We start from the raw sequence: 15,577 nt of genomic DNA, 5'->3' as shown, positions 1-15,577 counted from the left end.
CTCGGGCAGGACCTAATAGGCTTCCGTACCTTGGCAACCAGGAAGCCTAGTAACGGCTTCCTGGTTGCCATAGCAACAATCGTCACCCGCGATCCATCGCGGGGAGGCCCGGGGGGTACAGAGGGAGCTCCCTCCCTCTGTAAACCACTTCAATGCGGCGGACGTCATTGACAGCCGCATTGAAGGGGTTAAATGGCTGCGATCGGCGGTATCAGCCATCGCAGCCATTGCAGCGGCATGTCAGCTGTGTATAACAGCTGACAGCCGCTGAAGATAAAGCGCGCACAGCTCCTGTGCTCGCTTTATCTGCCGGGCGTAACTGTACGCCCGAGTGCGGGAAATCACTTGGAATTTGGACGTACAGTTACGCCCAATCGCGGGAAGGGGTTAAAGTCCCGTCCAAGAAGTTTGCTCCCCGGTTTTTATAGGGCCGTACAAGGTCATTGAAGTCCTTAATCCTGTCTCCTTCCAACTGGAGTTTTATGTTTATGTTTTTTCAGAAAAAAAGTAGATTTTCATTTTCACAGACTAATTCCAATAAATATAGCAAAATACCTGTGGGGTCAAAATGCTAACTATATCCCTAGGTAAATTCCTTGAGGGGTGTAGTTTTCAAAATGGGGTCACTTTTGGTGGGTTTCCACTGTTTTGGCACCACAAGACCTCTTCAAACTTGACATGGTGCCTAAAATATAATTTAAAAAAAAGGAGCCCCCAAAATCCTCTAGGTGTTCCTTTGCTTCTGTGACCTGTGTTTCAGTCCATTAGCACACTAGGCCACATGTGGGATATTTCTAGGTAATAAATATTGAGTTGCATTTCTCTGGTAAAACTCTGTGTTACATTAAAAAAATTGGGGCGTGGCCAGATGTAGAGAGGAGCAGCAGCATGGAAAGCTAGCTCCATACATAAGGTGGACAAACCGGAAAAAAGCAGGCACGTAACTGCCGACAAAAAGACTCCTTCAACTCACCGCTACTCAGCTGTCAGCCCAGGGTACTCGCAGACATGACCAGGACGAGACGTAAGCTGGGAAGCCCGGCGAAACTCACCTCCTTCTTTTCCAGCGCGGCACAGAACCAAGATGGCGCCGGACTGCATGGTGCCTCAGTCTCCTCGCGACGGGCAGGTAGCCCGCAGTCATCTCCTCGCTCTGACATGGTCGGAAAGACGAGGATCTCCAACCTGGTAGTGCAGCAAACTAATCAAGGTGGGACCCACAGTCTATGTCTTTGCCCAGCAAGTTACGCTGCACTCTATCCACAGGGAAATTTGCTGCAACATCCTCCCCATACAGGGACTCTCCCTCACATTATATGCCCTCAGCAGAACACCCTATAACTATTTCAGACATGAAATGTGTGCTGAAAGAATTGAAAGATACCATACATGCAGATATTCATGGGGCAATGTCATCTCTCCACACTGAGCTGATCGCTATAGGAGAAAGAACAGCACATTTAGAGGACAAAATGGAGGATTTCACCACGGCTCCCAACAGCTTAGTGGACGCACATAATGCTGCAGAAGATGATCTAATACTTATCAAGCTGAAACTAGCTGACCTAGAACACCGCTCTAGGAGAAATAATATTAGATTCAGGAACACCCCTGAAAATATTACAGATGACAAACTGAGAGAATATTTAACTGACTTATTCACAGCATTGATTCCTAACGCCTTGGAAAGAGATCTACTCATCGACAGGGTCATAGGATCCCTAAACCTAAACACCTGGCTCCTACTATCCCTAGGGATGTTCTGGCTAGATTGCATTTTTTCCATTTCAAAGATACGCTGCTTAGGTTGGGTTCACACGACCTATTTTCAGACGTAAACGAGGCGTATTATGCCTCGTTATATGTCTGAAAATACGGCTCCAATACGTCGGCAAACATCTGCCCATTCATTTGTATGGGTTTGCCGACGTACTGTCTCGACGACCTGTCATTTAGGGTATGTTCACACGGCGGGGGTCCGTAACGGCTGTAATTACGGGGATGTTTCAGCCTGAAAACATCCCCGTAATTTCAGCCGTACCGGCATGTGCAGGCGCTTGAACGCCGCGTCAATTACGGCCGTAATTAGCGCTGCTATTCATTGGAGTCAATGAATAGCGGCTCCAATTACGGCCAAAGAAGTGACAGGTCACTTCTTCTACGCGGGCGTCTATTTACGCGCCGTCATTTGACAGCGGCGCGTAAATATACGCCTCGTGTGAACAGACAAACGTCTGCCCATTGCTTTCAATGGGCAGATGTTTGTCAGCGCTATTGAGGCGCTATTTTCAGACGTAATTCGGGGCAAAAACGCCCGAATTACGTCCGTAAATAGGCCGTGTGAACATACCCTTGACAGCTGTCAAACGACGACGCGTAAAATTACTGCCTCGTCAAAGAAGTGCAGGACACTTCTTTGAAACGTAATTTGAGCCGTTTTTCATTGAATTCAATGAAGAACAGCTCAAGCTTACGGGCGTCAATGACGCCTCGCAAAATGCGAGGAGGAGCATTTACGTCTGAAACGACGGATCTGTTTTCTCCTGAAAACAGTCTGTCTTTTCAGACGTAAAAGCTAATTATCGTGTGCACATACCCTTAGGGCTGCAGCTACTACAAAAAAATCTTCCTGAACAGTTCCAGGACATTTCACTATATGTGGACTTATCCATAGCCACACTGGCTAGAAGAAGAGAGTTTGCTTCAACTACTCAGGTTCTAAGGCGACACAACATTCCCTACAAGTGGGGCTTCCCAGTCAAATTGATAATTCGGAATAATGGAACGACTTACCCTGTCTCCTCTCCCAAAGAAGCAGCTAGTTTACTCAAGAAGTGGTCTCTGGATCCCCCACTAGATGGCGGCAACACAGCAGTAAAAATGAAGAAACCAAATACTATTCCACAGGAATGGTCCAAGACAGAACGTCAAGAATCTCCTTCTCATCCAGATATCTGATAAGTATTTCTCTGAATTGGAGTTTTCAATCGCTGTTATGCTTATTCTCTGAAAAGTTACGTGCTTTATTAACCTCAACACCTTAAGGTATCCTGCTGATACATATTCTATTTTTGGTCCTTTTACCTTGCTAGTTTTATTGGTTCTCAAACTTCCAGTCCCCTCGATGTCGAGAGACTATCCTAGGATGTCCAGACGGATTCACTTAAAACCAAGACTCTTTTACCCCAAATTTTTGGATATTTAGGATGTTTTTCAAATGTTCAGTTTTTTGTCTTTGTTTTTTTTTTGTTTTAAACCCATGATACTTTCTAAGAATTGTAATACTGTCCTTAAACCTGAAATTCTTATATGCTAGATGTATTTTCATTAAGCAATGCGATGCCATATGTCATTCCCACAGATGTGTCTTTATAGCGTGGTACAATCTTTCCAATGGTTGTTACGATATGCACTTTGAATATTAAGGGTCTCAACAGTCCTTTTAAGAGGTCCTTGTTTTGGAAAGAGTGTGTCAAGCAAAAATGCGATGTCATTTGTGCCCAAGAAACTCATTTAAATGAACACGACGCTCCCAGAATATACAATAGACATTTCCCACATGTCTTTTATTCACATGCAACGGAAAAAACAAAAGAAGTCCTGATAGCTATCAGGGACACTGTTGCGTTTCAATTGACATGTATTATCTCTGATCCAGATGGTAGATACCTAATGGTCATATGTCACATTAACAATGTAGCATTCACCATAGTTAATCTTTATGCGCCCAACTTCAACATAAATTTACAAAAAAATTATTAGATTTAGTTCAGTTAAAGAAAACTGGAAACGTAATTATTTGTGGAGACTTTAACAAGACTATAGATCCTGTCTTGGACAGGAACCCGCCTCAATCTAAAGATAAGAATTGTGACTTACGTAACTTACTACATACGGAAGAATTATACGATGCATGGAGAGTTAATCATGCGTCTAAAAAAGACTATACATTTTTTTTCTAACCCACACAATACATACTCCCGTATAGATCTAATACTAGTGGACAAATGGTTATTACAAAAAGTATCATGTACAAGAATCGATACGATCACGTGGTCAGACCATGCACCGAATAATAACCTTCTTAATAATGATGTGTGCGTGTCTGCCATAGAAAAAGCGCTCTCTGAATATTTTTCACTAAACAATGTTGACAACATTTCTACAACTACTCTGTGGTGTGCCCATAAGGCTGTCATAAGAGGCCATTTTCTTAAGATAGCAGCGCTAGAAAAACGTAACAGACTGGCTAAAGTCAAAGAAATCTCAGATAAATTAGCAATCTTAGAAAACAAAAATAAATCCACCATTTCATCTACAGTGACTGAGAAAATCAAATCCCTTCGGCATCAATTACATCTTACTCTTCAGAACAATTATGAACTCCATCTTAGAAAGTCCAAACTTATCAATTATTGGCAAAACAATAAATCCTCTAAACTCTTGGCAAATAAGTTAAAGAAAAAAGCTGGCAAGTCTAGAATCCCTTACCTTTTTGATAAAAGCAAAAAAAAAACTCCTTAACCCCTTCCCGCTCCTTGACGTACTATTACGTCATGGCAGCTGTATCGTTCGCGCTCCATGCCGTAATAGTACGTCTCGGGAGTAACGGCCGTTTCGGCCGTCCTCCCGACACATACAGGAGCTGTGACGCTGCTGTCTTGTTCAGCAGCTGTCACAGCTCCTACAGCGGGGACCGATCGCTGTGTCCCCGCTGATTAACCCCTTAAAAGCCGCGTTCTATAGAGATCGCGGCTTTTTAGGGGTTAAGCTGCCATCGCCGGCCTGCTACGCGATAGCGGCCGGCGATGGTGACTATGGCAACCGGACACCAAACAATGGCGTCCGGCGATGCCATAGACGGAAGCCTAGTGGGTCCTGACAACGTCAGGACCCACTATGCTTGCTGTCAGTGAGTAGCTGACAGTTCTAATACACTGCACTACGCATGTAGTGCAGTGTATTAGAATAGCGATCAGGGCCTCCTGCCCTCATGTCCCCTAGTGGGACAAAGTAATAAAGTAAAAAAAAAGTTAAAAAAAGTTGTGTAAAAATAAGAAAATAAAAGATTTAAAAGTATTAAAAGTAAAAATCCCCCTTTTTCCCTTATCAGTCCTTTATTATTAATAAAAATATATAAACAAACAAATAAACTATACATAATTGGTATCGCCGCGTCCGTAACGGCCTGAACTACAAAATTATTTCATTATTTATCCCGCACGGTGAACGCCGTAAAAAAAATAAATAATAAACCGAACCACAATCACAATTCTTTGGTCACTTCACCTCCCAAAAAATGGAATAAAAAGAGATCAAAAAGTCGCATGTACCGAAAAATGGTACTGATCGAAACTACAGTTTGTTACGCAAAAAATAAGTCCTCGCACGGCTTTATTGATTGAAAAATAAAAACGTTATGGCTCTTAGAATGTGGTAACACAAAAAGTGAATGATTGTTTACAAAACGTATTTTATTGTGCAAACGCCATAAGACATAAAAAAAAACTATAAACATCTGGTATCGCCGTAATCGTATCGCCCCGCAGAATAAAGTGAATATGTCATTTATAGCGCACGGTGAACGCTGTAAAAAAAAAGAAAAAAAAAACAATCGTACAATTGCTGTTTTTTAGTCACCACGCCACCTAAAAATAGAATAAAAACTGATCAAAAAGCCGCATGCACCCCATGAAAACTACAATGGATTCCTCAAGGGGTCTAGTTTCCAAATTGGGGTCACTTTTGGGGGGTTCCCAATGTTTTGGCACCACAAGACCTCTTCAAACCGGACATGGTGCCTAATAAAAAAGAGGCTTCAAAATCCACTAGGTGCTCCTTTGCTTCGGAGGCCGGTGCTTCAGTCCATTACCGCACTAGGGCCACATGTGGGATATTTCTCAAAACTGCAGAATCTGGGCAATACGTATTAAGTTGCGTTTCTCTGATAAATCCTTTTGTGTTATAAAAAAAAATGGTATAAAGAGGATTTTCTGACAAAAAAAAAAATGTAAATTTCACCTCTACTTTGCTCTAAATTCCCGTGAAACACCTAAAGGGTTCATAAACTTTCTAAATGCTGTTGTGGATACTTTGAGGGGTCTAGTTTCTAAAATGGGGTGTTTGATAGGGGTTTCTAATATATGGGCCCCTCAAAGCAACTTCAGAACTGAACTGGAACCTAAAAAAATAAATAAATGAGGCAATACTTCGCTTCTTACATTATACTGATAATGAGCCGTGCCCACCCCGAGATGACCCCAGTTTTGACCGTTTGTATAAACTGAGACCCCTATTAGACCGTTCCAGTGCCCGGTTTTCCCCAGCATACACCCCTGAGAAGTGTATTTCTATTGATGAGTCCCTGGTACATTTTAAAGGGAGGGTTCAATTCCGCCAGTACCTGCCGGGTAAGAGGGCAAGGTATGGCGTGAAGATGTATAAGCTGTGAGAGTGCATCAGGGTATACCTACAGGTTTAGGATATATGAAAGAAAGGCCACCCCCAAACCAGACTGCATCCTGGACTACAATAGGTACATGGGAGGGATGGACTTGTAAGATCAAGCCCTGAAGCCCTACAGCGCCATGCGGTGTGGTATAAGAAGCTGGCCGGGCACATCATACAGATGGCATTGTACAATGCGTACATGCTACGTCGATGTGCAGGCCAGACGGGAACTTTCCTGGAATTTCAAGAGGTGATTATCAAGAACCTAATCTTTAGGGACCAAGAAGGGGGGGCACCCAGTACTTCTGGAAGCGAGCCCACACGCATCGTACCAGGGCAACACTTTCCAGGAGAAGTTCCCCAAACTGGCAAGAAGGGAAAAAGTCAAAAGAGGTGCAAAGTCTGCTATAAGAGGGGGTAAGGGAGGACACAATATATCAATGTGACACGTGTCCCGAATAACCAGAGCTCTGTATGAAAGTGTTTTAAAATTTATCATACATCCCTTGGTTTATAATTTACCCCAATTTTACTTACCCTGATGCACTCCACACAGCTTATCCCCCCTCGTCTTTCCCCTCTGGGCCCTGCTGTGTGTCCAGGCAGCTGATAACAGCCACATGTAGGGTATTGCCATATCCGGGAGAACCCACATTACAGTTTATGGGGTGTAGGTCTCCGGTCAAAATGCTCACTACACATGTAGATGAATGCCTTAAGGGTGTAGTTTTTAAAACGGGGTCACTTCTTGGGGGTTTCAACTGTTCTGGTACCTCAGGGGCTTCTGCATACATGACTTCGCACTAGAAAATCCCCAGTAGGCCAAATGGTGGTCCTTTCCTTCTGAGCCCTCCCATGGGCCCAAATGGCAGTTTATCACAACAAATGGGGTATTGCGGCCCTCAGAACAAATTGCGCAACAGAATGGGGTATTTTGTTTCTTGTGAAAATAAGAAATTTTCAGCCAAAACTACATATTATTTGAAAAAAATAATTTTGTTTTCATTCCCAGCCCAATTCAAATAAGTTCTGTGAAAAAACTATGGGGTCAAAATGGTCACAACACCCATAAATGAAGTCCTTGAGGGGTGTAGTTTCCAAAATGGGGTCATTTGTGGTTGGTTTCTATTGCTTTGATACCTCTGGGGCTCTGCAAATGCGACATGGCACCCGAAAACCAATCCAGCAAAATCTGGACTCCAAAGAACACACAGCGCTCCTTTCCTTCTGAGCCCTCCCATGGGCCCAAACGGCAGTTTATCACCACAAATGGGGTATTGCCGCACTCAGGACAAATTGGGCAACAGAATGGAGTATTTTATTTCTTGTGAAAATAAGAATTTTTGAGCTAAAATGACATATTATTGGAAAAAATATATTTTTTTTTAATTCCCAGCCCAATTCAAATTAGTTCTGTGAAGAAACTATGGAGTCTAAATGGTCACATTACCCATAAATGAATTCCTTGAGGGGTGTAGTTTCCAAAATGGGGTCACTTCTGGTGGGTTTCCATTGCTTTGATACCTCTGGGGCTCTGCAAATGCGACATGGCACCCGAAAACCAAACCAGCAAAATCTGTACTCCAAAGAACACACAGCGCTCCTTCCCTTCTGAGGCCTCCCATGGGCCCAAACGGCAGTTTATTGCCACAAATGGGGTATTGATGCACTCAGGAGAAATTGGGCAACAAAATTGAGTATTTTGTTCCCTGTGAAAATAAGAAATTTTGGTAAAAAATTACATCTTATTGGAAAAAATGTCATTTTTTTAATGTCACAGCCCAATTGAAATAGGTGCTGTGAAAAAACTGTGTGGTCAAAATGCTAACAACAACCATAAATGAATTCCTTGAGGGGTGTAGTTTCCAAAATGGGGTCACTTTTGGTGGGTTTCCATTGCTTTGATACCTCTGAGGCTCTGTAAATGCGACATGGCACCCGAAAACCAATCCAACAAAATCTGGACTCCAACAAACATATAGCGCTCCTTTCCTTCTGAGCCCTCCCATGGGCCCAAACGGCAGTTTATCACCACAAATGGGGTATTGCCACACTAAGGACAAATTGGGCAACAAAATGGGGTATTTTGTTCCTTGTGAAAATAAGAAATTTTGATCACAAATGACATTTTATTGGAAAAAATGACATTTTTTTCATTTCAGAGCCCAATTCAAATACGTGCTGTGAAAAAACTGTGCGGTCAAAATGGTAACAACAACCCTAAATGAATTCCTTGAGGGGTGTAGTTTCCAAAATGGGGTCACTATTGGGGGATTCCTACTGTTTTGGCACCTCAACACCTCTTCAAACCTGGCATGCTGCCTAAAATATATTCTAATAAAAAAAGAGGACTCAAAATCCACTAGGTGCTTCTTTGCTTCTAGGGCTTGTGTTTTAGTCCACGAGCGCAGTAGGGCCACATGTGGGACATTTCTAAAAACTGCAGAATCTGGACAATACATATTTAGTAGTGTTTCTCTGGTAAAACCTTCTGTGTTACAGAAAAAAAAATGAATAAAATTGAAATTCAGCAAGAAAAATGAAATTTGCAAATTTCACCTCCACTTTGCTTTAATTCCTGTGAAATGCCTGAAGGGTTAAAAAACTTTCTAACTGCTGTTTTGAATACTTTGAGGGGTCTAGTTTTTAAAATGGGGTGTTTTATCAGGGTTTCTAATACATAGGCCCCACAAAGCCACTTCAGAACTCAAGAGGTACCTTAAAAAAAAGGCTTTTGAAATTTTCTTAAAAATATGAGAAATTGCTGTTTATGTTCTAAGCCTTGTAACGTCCAAGAAAAATAAAAAAATGTTCAAAAAACGATGCCAATCTAAAGTAGACATATGGGAAATGTGAACTAGTAACTATTTTGGGTGGTATAACCGTCTGTTTTACAAGCAGATGCATTTAAATTCTGAAAAATGCAATTTTTTCAAAATTTTCTCTACATTTTGCAATTTTTCACCAATAAACACTGAATATATCGACCAAATTTTACCACGAACATGAAGCCCAATGTGTCACGAGAAAACAATCTCAGAATCGCTTGGGTAGGTTTAAGCATTCCGACGTTATTACCACATAAAGTGAAATATGTCAGATTTGAAAAATGGGCTCTGAGCCTTAAGGCCAAAACTAGGCTGCGTCCTTAAGGGGTTAATCCCCTTGATATCGCCAATGAATTTAATAGCTACTATTCTTCTTTATACAATTTACAAGACGATCCCAATACTCCCCAACCCTCTTTAAGGGGCATAAATAACTTCTTGGAAGGTATGGCATTACCTTCACTTTCTAGTGACCAATTAAAAATCCTGAATAGGGACCTATCGGATCGGGAAATGACAGAAGTGGTAAAATCTTTGAAACTCAATAAATCTCCTGGACCAGACGGTCTTCCAAATGAATACTACAAAAAAATTTCTTACATACTATCTCCTTATTTGTTACAATGTTTAAAAACTATTGTATCTGCCGGATCCACTCCTACTGAGATGCTACATGCAATAATTGTTACTCTCCAGGGAAATCTCCAGATACTCCGGCGAATTTCAGACCAATCTCTCTTTTGAACTCCGATCTTAAGATATTGGCTAAATTGATGTCGAACAGACTCATATCCATTCTCCCCTCTATTGTTCACCCCGACCAAGTAGGTTTTTATAAAAGGTTGTCAAACTGTAGATGGCACGAGGAGATTTGTTGATTAAATTGATGTTGTGCATTCTCGCGGGATGCCTTCTCTGCTCCTATCTCTGGATGCGGAGAAGGCCTTCGACAGAGTCCACTGGGGTTATTTGAAACTGGTCCTACAGAAATTTGCTTTCAAAGGTTCCTTTTTATCAGCAATACTCTCCCTATACTCATCCCCTACTGCAACTGTATACTCTTCTGGTTTTATGTCCGCACCTTTCAAAATTACAAACGGCACCAGACAGGGATGTCCCATGTCCCCTCTTCTCTTTGCGCTTTTGATGGAACCCTTTGCTCAAGCCATTAGATGTACACCTCATCTTCCTGGGATTTCAGTAGGTCCTGAAGAACACAGAATAGGGTTATTTGCAGATGATGTGATAATTGCTCTTTCCAATCCGGAATCCGATTGTCTCGCTGATAGAAAAATTTAGCAGTGTATCATACTACAAAATAAACACATCCAAAAGCCAAATTCTTAATCTAGGGATACCTGTCACGAAGCGGGTTAGTGGACCCACTAGGCCGTACCACCGCAGCGGGGAGGCAGCTGGCGAAACAACAGGACACCCCAGAAATACAATGTCCCGCACAAGGGTGGCACAGATGAGATGGGTGCAGCAGATGGCGCCAAACGTGGCGGATGACACAGGAGCCGTAAGTTGCGCCAGACATGCGGATTCCTCCGGACGTGGCAGATAACACAGGACGTGGCGGATTCCTCCAGACGTGGCGGATTCCTCCGGACGTGGCAGATAACACAAGACGTGGCGGATTCCTCCGGACGTGGCAGATGACACAGGACGTGGCGGATTCCTCCAGACGTGGCAGATGACACAGGACATGGCAGATTCCTCTGGACGTGGCAGATGACACAGGACGTGGCACGACTTGATACTAGGGCAAAGCACGGGAAACAGGAACGGGGAACAAGGTACGGGTAACAACAAGAACGGGAAACACTAAGGGACCATTTGCAAGACAGACTGGGAAAACTAACAACACTCAGGCATCGAACTAGGGGGCTGGACCCCTCTTATAGCCCAGGGTACTCACGTGTCAAAGGTCGTTCAAGATGTCCGGTACGCGCGCTGCCCCTTTAAGAGCAGGGACGAGCGTGCGCGCGCACCCTGCGGGCTCCAGCGGAGGTGAATGGATGCAAGCGCTGGCGTCTCCTGAGGAGGAGGCTGGGGCCAGCGCTTGCCAACTCGTGGCTGCGGCTGTCAGCGGGAGGCTGGAGCTGACAGCCCGCAGCCACGGACATTACAGTATCCCCCCTCTTACGCCCCCTCTTCTTGGGACCGGAGCGAGGGAGAAACTTCTTTAGAACAGTAGAGGCATTGAGGTTCTCCTCTGGCTGCCAGGACCTCTCTTCGGGACCAAACCCCCTCCAATCCACCAAATAAAAGGTCTTTCCTCTCACTTTCTTGGTGTCCAAGATCTCCTTGACCTCAAAGATGTCCGAGGAGCCGCTGGGAGCAACCGCAGGGCTGGGAGTCTTGGAATAGCGGTTTAGGATCACAGGCTTCAGGAGGGAGACGTGGAAGGAGTTGAGAATCCTGAGGGTAGGAGGCAGCCGAAGCTTGTAGGCGACAGGGTTGATCTGCTGCAGGACCTTGAATGGTTCAAGGAACCTGGGAGCGAACTTGTATGAGGGCACCTTCAAGCGAATGTTCCGAGAGTACAGCCAGACTTTAGTCCCTGGAAGATACTGAGGCGGCTCTCTTCTCTTAGTATCTGCCTTTCGCTTCATGCGATCTACTGCCAGCAAAATAGAGGACCGGGTCTGTTGCCAGATTTGCAGGAAGTCCCCATATGCAGAGTCAGCAGCGGGAACCTGAGATGAAGTCGACACAGGAAGAGGGACTCTGGGATGTTGACTGTACACAATGTGAAACGGAGTGGAAGTGGTGGACTCACTTGTGTGGTTGTTGTAAGAAAATTTTGCCCATGGTAGAAGCTGTACCCAGTTATCGTGCTGTGAAGAGATGAAGTGGCAGAGATAATTCTCCATGATCTGGTTGATCCTCTCAACTTGCCCATTGGACTGGGGGTGATAGGCAGAGGAAAAGTCCAATCTCACATCCAGGAGTTTACAGAGGGCTCTCCAGAACCTTGAGGTAAACTGAACCCCCCGGTCGGACACAATGTGAAGAGGCAAGCCATGCAAGTGGAAGATGTGCTGAATGAAGAGACTTGCCAGACGAGGAGCAGAAGGTAGGCCAGTCAGCGGGATAAAATGAGCCATCTTAGAGAACCGGTCCACCAGCACCCAGACAGTGTTACATCCTGCTGAGGGGGGGAGGTCTGTGACGAAGTCCATCGCAATGTGCTGCCAGGGGGCATTGGGTACAGGCAGAGGTTGAAGCAGACCAGCAGGCTTGGAGTGAGTCACTTTGTTAGAGGCACACACCGTGCAAGAAGAGACAAAGTCAAGAACATCCTTGTCACGGCGCGGTGTGTGGACCCACTGGGCTGTACCGCGTAGCGGGGTAGCAGCTGGCCAACTAGGTACAAAACAATGTCTATAGTTCAAAACGGGTACCTGACGCAATAGTAGACAGTGGCAGGATCACGACTTGGCTTTCACAGCAGGTGACGCCGCGGATTCAGCGGGAAGGCACGACTTGGCTTTCACAGCAGGTGACGCCGCAGATGCAGCGGGAAGGCACGACTTGGCTTTCACAGCAGGTGACGCCGTGGATGCAGCGGGAAGGCACAACTTGGCTTTCACAGCAGGTGGCGCCGCGGATGCGGCGGAAGACACGACTTGGCTTTTACAGCAGGTAACGATAGTACGGGATACAGGGTACAGGCAGCAGGAACGGGCAACACTGGGAACTGGAAAACACTGGGAGACATTTAGCAAGACAGACTAGGGTATACAACAACGCTCAGGCAAGGAACCAGTGGGCAGAGCTCATTTTTATAGTCCGGCTAATAACTGATTACTGGCAGCTGGACGCGTACTGGCCCTTTAAGGCCGTGCACGCGCGGGCGCGCGCGCCCTGCGGGGAACGGCGCGAGGACCCGGAAGACAGTGCCGGCGCCTGCCAGGGGGAGGAGGACGCCGAGCAGAGAGGTGTCCATGGCCGGGATCGTCAGGGGGTGAGTTAGAACGGCGATCCCCGGCCATGGACGTAACAATCCTTAGGTAGCGTGGACCACCAAAAGTGACGAGCAATCAGGTCTCGGATTTTTTTACGGACACCGGCGTGCCCAGCAAGTTTAGAACTATGTCCCCAGCGGAGAATTCTTCTCCTGTCTGCCAACCGAACAAAAGTCCTCCCAGGAGGGATGTCTCTAACCTGCAGAGGATTAGCAGTGACAATGCAGGACGGGTCTATGATGGTCTGAAGGGACTCCCCCGTGTCTTCCGTCTCAAACGATCTGGACAGGGCATCGGCCCTCACATTCTTGTCCGCGGGACGGTAGTGGAGCACAAACAGAAAACGGGTGAAGAACAGCGACCACCTGGCTTGACGAGGATTAAGTCTTTGAGCGGACTGAAGGTAAGTGAGGTTCTTGTGATTATGTTAATGAAGCTTACAGACTATTGTCAGACACTGACTACTATGAGAGACTACAGTCTAATCCCATCCCTTCATTTCTAACTAAATACAAAACACACATTGAGGAAGCATTCCAGGACATCATTCTGAGTCTTATCTGTATGTTAGCAACTGTATTATTATTACCATACTATTATATCATTGGTTTATCATACTGTCTTCCAAACATACTCCCTTGGCATGTATTTGAATTTTTATTTATACTTATTAGAAAAATTGTTATCATATTATTATATGTCATACATACATTAATCTCCCCCCACGGAGTATTTTAACAATTGCGATAACCACAAAGCACACATTTGAATTGTTTATTAATATACAAGTATAAGTCTGCACCTACCATTCATCTCCCTTCTATATTTTGCTTCGTGTGGTCCGGTTTGCGTTCCACTGTGCGCTCCATTGACATTTGGCCCTCACGAGTTTCCGTGATAGTTGTCATGACTCCAACATGGCCATACAACGCTGGCTGTTGGTGCGTTCCATAGTGCGTTCCACGGTCCATGTAATCACTAGTTCCTCTGTGACCTTTGACCTTTCCCTGTTTTGGCGTTTTTTTTTACTGCCACGTCTGAATTGACCCTATCATTGTTCACCTGCCTGTGTGTGTATATATATACACATGTTCTTTTACTGTATGTGTTATCTGCCTGAGGAAGACGCCAGTCTTGCGTTGAAACGCGTAGCACTCTGTTTACCTTGCTTTTATGCAATAAACCAACTTTTTATCACAACCAAGCAGCGCCTACAAGTATCCCTCTTTTTTATTTTGTTTCTATTCATCTTTCATGTAAGGCAACTCCTTAAGGTGTTTGCGTTTGGGGATCGGCAGCAGCTTGCACCACATTGCATTTGCATTTACCTGCCAGTATTTGCACATTTGGAAAGGGAAGCAATTTTTTTCCCCGAAAAATTTCACATCTTCTACTCTCCATTCTGGCGCGGTGTCCTTTTTTGCTTTTATTTATCTTCCCTAAATAGTTCTTGCATAATTTGGAGGTGTGCTTTGGGTCATTGTCCTGTTGTAGGATGAAATTGTCTCCAATCAAGCGCTGTCCACAGGGTATGGCATGGCGTTGCAAAATGGAGTGATAGCCTTCCTTATTCAAAATCCCTTTTACCTTGTACAAATCTCCCACTTTACCAGCACCAAAGCAACCCCAGACCATCACATTACCTCCACCATGCTTGTCAGATGGCGTCAGGCACTCTTCCAGCATCTTTTCAGTTGTTCTGCGTCTCACAAATGTTCTTCTGTGTGATCCAAATACCTCAAACTTCAATTCGTCTGTCCATAACACTTTTTTCCAATCTTCCTCTGTCCAATGTCTGTGTGCTTTTGCCCATATTAATCTTTTCCTTTTATTAGCCAGTCTCAGATATGGCTTTTTCTTTGCCACTCTGCCCTGAAGGCCAGCATCCCGGAGTCGCCTCTTCACTGTAGACGTTGACACTGGTGTTTTGCGCGTACTATTTAATGAAGCTGCCAGTTGAGGACCTGTGAGGCGTCTATTTCTCAAACTAGAGACTCTAATGTACTTGTCTTGTTGCTCAGTTGTGCAGCGGGGCCTCCCACTTCTCTTTCTACTCTGGTTAGAGCCTGTTTGTGCTGTCCTCTGAAGGGAGTAGTACACACCGTTGTAGGAAATCTTCAGTTTCTTGGCAATTTCTCGCATGGAATAGCCTTAATTTCTAAGAACAAGAGTAGACTGTCGAGTTTCACATGAAAGCTCTCTTTTTCTAGCCATTTTGAGAGTTTAATCGAACCCACAAATGTAATGCTCCAGATTCTCAACTAGCTCAAAGGAAGGTCAGTTTTATAGCTCCTCTAAACAGCAAAACTGTTTACAGCGGTGCTA

The sequence above is a fragment of the Rhinoderma darwinii genome, chromosome 7, assembly GCF_050947455.1.
Source record: "Rhinoderma darwinii isolate aRhiDar2 chromosome 7, aRhiDar2.hap1, whole genome shotgun sequence".
Lineage (NCBI taxonomy): Eukaryota > Metazoa > Chordata > Amphibia > Anura > Rhinodermatidae > Rhinoderma > Rhinoderma darwinii.
The sequence above is the reverse complement of the archived record's forward strand: the minus strand, read 5'-3'. Positions refer to the sequence as shown.